At 40.9% G+C, this 8993-nt stretch overlaps 1 pseudogene across 1 annotated transcript; it reads left to right on the top strand.

Moving 5' to 3' along the window:
* The first annotated feature begins 4656 nt into the window (after positions 1-4656).
* Positions 4657-5452, top strand: LOC105530944 (annotated as a pseudogene). Its single transcript, XR_001004717.1, has one exon. The product of XR_001004717.1 is annotated as a 60S ribosomal protein L7 pseudogene (transcript).
* Positions 5453-8993: the final 3541 nt, after the last annotated feature.

The following is an 8993-nucleotide window of genomic DNA, read 5'->3' as shown; positions in this document are numbered from 1 at the left end:
TTTAGTAGAGACGGGGTTTCACGGGGTTAGCCAGGATGGTCTCGATCTCCTGACCTCGTGATCCGCCCGTCTCGGCCTCCCAAAGTGCTGGGATTACAGGCTTGAGCCACCGCGCCCGGCCGCTGTTTTTTGTAATTTTCTTTTGGATACTTTGTTGTTAGTGTACCAAAACATAACTAACTTTTGTATGTTGATCTTGTATCCTACAACTTTATGGAATTTGTGTATTCATTGTAATAGTTTTTTTGTATGGAGTCTTTAGGGTTTTCTACATATAAGATTATGTCATCTGCAAACAGAGAAAGTGTTACTTAATCGTTTCCAATTTGTATGACTTTTCAATTTCTTTTCCTTGCCTAATTGCTCTGTTAGGACTCCCAGTACTATGTTGACTAGAAGTGGCAAGAGCAGGTATCCTTTACCTTGTTCCTGATCTTACAGACAAAGCTTTCAGTTTTTCATTGTTGAGTATAATGTTAGCTATAAGCTTGTCATATATGGTCTTTATTTTGTCTTTTTATACCTAGTTTGTTGAGAGTTTTTACTAAGAAAAGATGTTGAATTTTGTCAAATGCTTTTTCTGCATCTATTGAGATGATCATTTGATGTTTATCCTTCATTTTGTTAACGTGGTGTGTTACATTGATTGTTTTACATATGATGAGCCATCCTTGCAAAGGATTTGAATAGACATTTCTCGAAAGAAAGCATACAAATGGCCAACAGGTACATGAAAAGATGCTCAACATCACTAATCATGAGGGAAATGCAAATCAAAACCACAATGAAATATCACTTCACACCTGTTAGAGTGGCTATTGTCCAAAAAAAAAGGTAAACAAAGTGAGACAAACTCCAAACCAGTAACAAGTGCTGTTGAGGAGACACTGGAACTCTTGTACACTGTTGGTGGGAATGTAAAATCATGCAGCCACTATGGAAAACAGTATAGAGGTTCATAAAATAATTAAAAACAGAACTACTAAATGATCTAGCAATCCCACTTCTGGGTATACATCCAAAAGAATTGAAGGATCCCAAAGAGATATTAGCAGTCCTTTGTTCATTGTAGCACCATTCACAATATCCAAGACATGAAAACGACCTCAATATTCATCAACAGATGAATGAATAAAGAAAATTTGGTATGTACATTCAGTGAAATATTAATCAGTCTTAAAAAGAAGGAAATTCTGCAATATATAACACTATGGATGAACCTGGATGACATTATGCTAAGAGAAATTAGCTTATCACAGAAGAACAAATACTACATGATTCCACTGATGTGAGGTATCCAAAATAGGCCAACTCATAGAAACAAAGTAGAATGACTGTTTTCAGGGGATTGGGAGAGGAGGAAATTAAAACCAATCCAACTGTCCATAGACAGTTTTTTTTAAATTTTTTTTTTTTTTGAGACAGAGTCTCGCTCTGTTGCCCAGGCTGGAGTGCAGTGGCACGATCTTGGCTCACTGCAAGCTCTGCCTCCCGGGTTCACGCTATTCTCCTGCCCCAGCCTCCCTAGCAGCTGGGACTACAGGCACCCGCCACCATGCCTGGCTAATTTTTCATGTTTTTAGTAGAGACGGGGTTTCACTATGTTAGCCAGGATCGTCTCAATCTCCTGACCTCATGATCAGCTTGCCTCGGCTTCCCAAAGTGCTGGGATTACAGGCGTGAGCCACTGCGCCCGGCCATAGACAGTTTTTGTTTTTTAAAACAAACTTAAAACTTGAATCTCACCAGATCCAGATAATGAAATACCAAGCCTCTCAAAAGGTATCAAAGAACGGAAACTCAACAGATCATCACATCCAGACAATGAGATGCCAGGCCCCTCATCTGTCATGATTGCTTCCTTAGCCCTCCAGAATTCCTGTTTTCCCATACATAGTTACACTTTTTCTCTGCTATATAAACCCCTAATTTTAGCCAGTCAGGGACATGGATTTGAGACTGATCTCTCATCTCCTCTACTGCAGCAATTAAAGCCTTCTTACTTGGCAGTAATCATCTCAGTTGTTGGCTATCTTTGCAGCAAACAGCAGGACTCAGACTGAATCCCTGGTGTTTCGGTAACGAAATGAAGAGTTGCTATTCAAGAGGTATAAAGTTTCAGTTATACAACATATTCTAGAGATCTGCTGTACAACACTGTGCTTACAGTTAACAATACTGTGTACCTGTGTACTTAAAAATTTGCTAAGAGAGTATGAGGCAGGAGAATAGGGTCTGGAGGCAGGGAACCTAAGGCTGATTCACACTGACTTTCTAGAACTAAATCGAAAAGAAAATCCCAACTTTCCATGCCGAAGTAACAAAAGGACGAGAAGCTACTCCCTTTGCAAACCCCCTGCTATTGGGCTCTGCAGGTGGAAAATGGACAGTTGCATAGTAGTGTAACTTTGTAACTTCACTTCAGCCTCTGATTGTGGACCAGTATTCATTTGCATGGGGTGAACACCAAGTGGCCAATGGGAAACTTCTAGAAGGTATTTGGACCCCAGAAGATTCTGAATGCAAGCTCTTGAGACCCTATGCTTGGCCTGCTCCCACCCTGTGGAGTGTACTTTCATTTTCAATAAATCTCTGCTTTTGTTGCTTCATTCTCTCCTTGCTTTATTCAAAATGCCAAGAACCCACTATTCACAATAGCAAAGACTTGGAACCATCTCAAATGTCCATCAACGATAGACTGGATCAAGACAATGTGGCACATATATACCATGGAATACTATGCAGCCATAAAAAAGGATGAGTTTATGTCCTTTGCAGGGACATGGATGAAGCTGGAAGCCATCATTCTGAGCAAACTATTGCAAGGACAGAAAACCAAACACCACATGTTTTCACTCATAGGTGGGAATTGAACAGTGAGAACACTTGGTCACAGGGTGGGGTACATCATACACCAGGGCCTGTCATGGAGTAGGGGGTGGGGGGAGGGATAGCATTAGGAGATATACCTAATGTAAATGACGAGTTAATGGGCGCAGCACACCAACATGTCACATGTACACATATGTAACAAACCTGCATGTTGTACACATGTACCCTAGAACTTAAAGTATAACAACAACAACAAAAAAACAAAATGCCAAGAACCTGAATGCCCTCCACCACTAACAAGCAGATCTCATTTTAAGTGTTTTTATTACAACTTAAAAAAAGTTTTAATTTGTTACCTATTTGTATATTTATATATCTGTGTATGCCTAAATGCATACAAATAAAGGAATATTAATAGAGCCTTTATTATAATCTATTAGAAAATTATGTACTAAAGGAGTAAAATTAGGATTTGGCTCTGTCATGTGAAATGACTCAGTTGTGTTACACTCAGATTACTAAAAGTTCTTTTTTTCACCAAATTATTCTGTTAACTCTCAGTGTTTTTCACATGCTCTTAAAATATCTTGTTGGAAATTCCCTTGGATAGCCCTGATCTGATTTTATTTGTTCATATTTTAAAATGCTATCACAGACCTAAATTCACCCTTAAAGTAGAGACCACTCCAGAAAGTAAATCAGCTGCAATGACTGAAATAATTGCCCTCATCTGGGTCTGCTGGCTGGTAAAGTGTAAAAGAGTAAGCATATACACTAATGGCAGATGCACTTTTGGGGAGTCTGTGAATTGGGAATGCTTTGGAAATGAAGAGTTTTCTAACCTCCACAAAAACCTGCAAAAATTGGATGATGGATGAAAAGTAAAACTTTCAGCTGCTTTGCTGTTACCTGAGGAAATAGCTGTAATAAAAGTAGATGACCATTCAATGCACAAAGACCCAGAATTTCCAGTAATACTTTAGCGGACCACCAAGCTAACCCAAGTAGCATCACCAAGATCAATGCTCCTGAAAATCACACAGAAAAGAGGGGTCTTAGAGGATTCAAAGAGGCCATTTTTAACTGTCAGAGACAAACCTCTGATTCCAAAAAGTAGAAAAGTGAACAAATCTGGAAGTGGGAAAATTTTGGGTGTTCGTGGCAAAAGAGATTATTTAATGCTCTCAGGATAGCTGACACATAATGCCAAATAATTTAAAGTGGAATTTCAGAAAAATGCTTTGTGACATTACTCATAATAGCAGGGATAAACTGGCAACAATACTAAACCAACATTGGTGGGGGTAATTTTAGAGGTATTCCTAAGGATATTTTAAAAACTTGTCCTACTGCCAGCAATGCGATCCTAGTAAATGCAAAGGTGGGATATGAATAAGAACTAAGATCTCGAGGGCCCTTCAGACCTCCAATCACTTTATATGAATGCCTCCTGCAATGCACTATAAATATGTTCTGATTATTATTATTATTATTATTATTATTTTCTCTTTCAAGATGGATGATTAAAGCTTTTCCTTGCCGGAGAGTTACAGCTGTTTTAACTGTGGCAAAAATTTCTGCTTGATTTAGTTTTCCAACCTGGAAATTTCCACTTATTTCTCTAATAATGACAACAACCCTCATTTGACTGGTATTGTTATTAAGGAACTCTGTAAAGTTTGCCTTTTACCCCAGAATTTTACCGTCCTTATGATCCATGGTCCTCAGGAAAAACAGAGAGAACTAATGAAATTTGGCAGCTAAGATGAACAAACCTCCCTTAAACTCCAGTGGTCTAAAATCTTCTCTTTTCTGGCTGGAACCATGGAGGGTGTCAAAGAGAAGAAGAAGAAGGTTCCTGCTGTGCCAGAAAACCTTCAGAAAAAGAAAAGGAATTTCACAGAACTGAAGATCAAGCGCCTGAGAAGTAAGTTTGCCCAAAAGATGCTTCAAAAGACAAGGCGGAAGCGTATCTGTGAAAAAGCGAATAGGCAGATGTATAGAACTGAAATTCTACTAGCGAGGGGGGCAAGAAAAGCTGGCAACTTCTATGTGCCTGCAGAACCCACATTGGTGTTTGTCATCAGGATCAGAGGTATCAATAGTGCGAGCCCAAAGGTCCGAAAGGTGTTGCAGCTTCTTCGCTTTCGTCAAATCTTCAATGGAACCTTTGTGAAGCTCAACAAGGCTTCAGTTAACATGCTGAGGATTGTAGAGCCATACATTGCATGGGGGTACCCAAATCTGAAGTCAGTAAATGAACTAATCTACAAGCATGGTTATGGCAAATCAATAAGAAGTGAATTGCTTTGACAGACAATGCTTTGATTGCTCGATCTCTTGGTAAATATGGCATCATCTGCATGAAGGATCTGATTCATGGGATCTATACTGTTGGAAAACTCTGCAAAGAAACAAATAACTTCCTGTGGCCCTTCAAATTATCTTCTCCATGAGGTGGAATGAAGAAAAAGACCACCCATTTTGTAGAGGGTGGAGATGCTGGCAACAGGGAGGACCAGATCAACAGGCTTATTAGAAGAATGAACTAAGGTGTCTTCCATGATTATTTTTCTAAGCTGGTCAGTTAATAAACAGTACCTGCTCTCAAATTGAAAAATAAAAATAAAATAAAATCTTACTTTTAGCTTCAGTGTGTATAAGATCAACCCCTTCTGGGACCAACAGGTTACCTCCTTATTTACCTCCGATATACCTCTGATATTTATTATATATTAAATATACCTTCGATATTTACCAAGAGATCGAGCAATCAAAGCATTGTCTGTCAAAGCAATTCACTTCTTATTGATTTTGCCATAACCACGCTTGTAGATTAGTTCATTTACTGACTTCAGATTTTGGGTACCCCCATGCAATGTGTGGCTCTACAATCCTCAGCATGTTAACTGAAGCCTTGTTAAGCTTCACAAAGGTTCCATTGAAGATCTGATGAAGGCGAAGAAGCTGCAACACCTTTTGGACCTTTGGGCTCACACCATTGATACCTCTGAATTAATACAAGGCCAAGCTGGGTGTGGTGGTTCGTGTCTGTAGTCTTAGCTGCTCGGGAGGCTGAGGTGGGAGACTGCTTGATGCCAAGAGTTTGAGGCTGTACTGCACTATGATTGCACCTGTGAATAGCTACTGCACTCCGGCCTGGGCAACATAGCAACACCCTGTCTCTAAAAAAAAAAAGAAAAAGAAAAATGGCCTGTCCATGTATTTGAAAATTTCACTACCAATCTTTGATTTGGTTCTATTACAATGATGATGAAATATGATTAAGAATTGCAAGGGCGTCATAAAGTACCTTCCACTTTATCATCAACAGATATGATCTGCATTTCCAAAGCACTCACCTATGATCCACAACAAGAGATTTAGTGTTCTGGGAAAGACCTGAGATAAACTACGTTTGATCCTCGAGGAAATGGACCTTATCAGATACTGTTAACAACTGACGCAGCAGTAATACTCCAAAGTATGGATCCTTAGGTTAACTATTTCCTAGCTCAAAAGACATAAATTTCCTCCTGACTCTGGGACACCCATTCCACTGGAAATCTTTTTTTTTTTTTTTTTTTTTTTTTTTTGAGGTAGAGTCTCGCTCTGTTGCCCAGGCTGGAGTACAGTGGCTCGATCTTGGCTCACTGCAAGCTCTGCCTCCTGGGTTCACGCCATTCTCCTGCCTCAGCCTCCTGAGTAGCTGGGACTACAGGCACCTGCCACCATGCCTGGCTAATTTTTTGTATTTTTTAGTATAGACGGGGTTTCACCATGTTAGCCAGGATGGTCTTGATCTCCTGACCTTGTGATCCGCCCGCCTCGGCCTCCGAAAGTGCTGGGATTACAGGCGTGAGCCACCGTGCCCGGCCTCCACTGGAAATCTTCAACTGAGATTCTTAGGTATGCTGCAGAAGATGTTGACTTCAGAAGTGGATAGCTTCTGCCCAGCACTCTGGATAAGGATTAACATTCTGACCCAACACCCTTTCCTGGCTATTATTCTACTTTGAAGCCACCTAAAATATTAATGTTAGCTTCCTTATTTTTATCCTATTACTTCTTTTCTTTTTTTTTTTTAGAGCCAGGGTCTCACTCTGTTGCTCAGGCTGGAGTGCAGTGGAACAATCATAGCTCACTGCAACCTCAGACTCCTGGGCTCTAGTGATCCTCCCACCTCAGTTTCCCAAGTACCTGGTATGATGGGCACAAGTCACTGTACCTGGCCCTCATCCTATTACTTCTGACCTCTTATGTTCTCGATCTACCACTTAATAGAAAACAAAATTTTCTTATACTTTTTTTTTTTTTTCCAGACCATTGCTGCCACTCTGAATCTAACAACCCTGCTGACAAAAATTTCATAGCTGTCCTTTTAAAAACTTCACAAGGCAACCTCCCTTTAACTGGCTCCTTATGGTAATTATGTTTCACTCACATCGTTAATCCCAACCTTCAGTCTTGCAACAATTGCGCTTGGACTTCATGCCAACAAATTGCTTCTGCTGAGGCCGTTACAAGGCCAATCAATCAGGACTAATATTGGGTTTATTCTGGCTACCATGGTTGTTTGCTTTCTTCAGAGACATCTGAGCATGCTTTGCAGAAACTATTTAATTCTACTCAAGGAATCTGTTCATCTTGAGGAACACAAAAGTGACTCATTCCTATTGTAATAAATGATACTTAATACCAGTGTAATCAGTGCTCCACTAAAATCCTATTTCTTACATGACATCAGGCTCATTCTGTCCACTGCCCAGTAACTTACCCTGTGATTCCAATGAATTGTTACAGATTGCAAGATATTTAAAACTACCATCCCACCAGGAAATCATGTTTTCTTAAAAAATATATCCAGAAGTGCCCAGGCACGGTGGCTCACACCTGTAATCCCAGCACTTTGGGAGGCTGAGGGGGGCAGATCACCTGAGGTCGGAGTTCGAGACCAGCCTGACCAACATGGAGAAACCTTGTCTCTACTAAAAATACAAACTTAGCTGGGCATGGTAGCGCATGCCTGTAATCTCAGCTACTCGGGAGGCTGAGGCAGGAGAACGGCTTGAACCTGGGAGGTGGAGGTTGTGGTGAGCTGAGATCATGCCATTGCACTCCAGCCTGGGCAACAAGAGCGAAACTCCCATCAAAAAAAAAAAAAAAAAAAAAATACCAAGAGCTTCTAAAATGAGGAAAGCACAGGTCATCTGGTAGACCATCCAGGAAGGATAACTGATTTCTCTCATACAGGATGCAATTCCCATAGTAGGAATAAAACAAGATATATGCAGCAAAATTTGACAGAACTGAAGGGAGAAATAGACAGTTCTACATTAACAATGGGAGGCTTTAAAACCCCTCTTTCAATTATGGAAAGGCTGAGACAGAACGTAAGTAAGGAAATGCAGAATGTGAACACACAATGAACCAGTTAGATCTCACAGACATGCAGAAAATGAACTGACAGCTGCGTGCACATTCTTCCCCAGGGCACTACTTCTGCCTCCTCCATCCCCGCTGCTCCTGATCCCTGTCCACAGACCCACTTCCCGCGCTGGTGTGATCCTCGTGGCCACTGTGGCCCTTACTTTGGAGATCCTGCTGTTCCAGTCCTTCCCGCCTTCCGCAGAGCTGTACTCCTCCTTCTGAAGAAGCCACCTGGGGCCCATCTTCCTGGCTCCTCAGAGTCCTTGCAACAGCAGGCACTGCTTCTCTCTCCTGCACTCAACCCCTCTCCCACTCCACTGCCTCTCAGTGTGCAAAAACACTAAGAAGTGTCCCGTATTTTCAAAATATCTCCCCTGTAGTTCCCACCTGACTTCTAGTCGTAGGTGGCCAAAGTACAATGTCTTTGAAGGATTGTTTTCCAGTGCCTGGAATATGGTAGGATCTCAACAACTGTTGTTTCAATAAAGGAATTACCAAATGGGTGAATACTAATGTAACAATATCAGTTCTGGTTTCTTTCATAATTATTATTCTAATGAGTGTTAGCTTTCTTAAGAAATCATTTTCACAATTGGACCTAGACATTTTATCTTTCCCAGCTCAAGACGGATAAACGCAGAATGACAGGCCAGGCACCGTGGCTCATGCCTGTAATCCCAGCACTTCGGGATGCGGAGGCCGGTGGATCACTTGAGACCAGGAGTTCAAGA

Source organism: Mandrillus leucophaeus, unplaced genomic scaffold, assembly GCF_000951045.1.
Source record: "Mandrillus leucophaeus isolate KB7577 unplaced genomic scaffold, Mleu.le_1.0 Scaffold857, whole genome shotgun sequence".
NCBI classification, from domain to species: Eukaryota; Metazoa; Chordata; class Mammalia; order Primates; family Cercopithecidae; genus Mandrillus; species Mandrillus leucophaeus.
The sequence above is the reverse complement of the archived record's forward strand: the minus strand, read 5'-3'. Positions and strand labels throughout refer to the sequence as shown.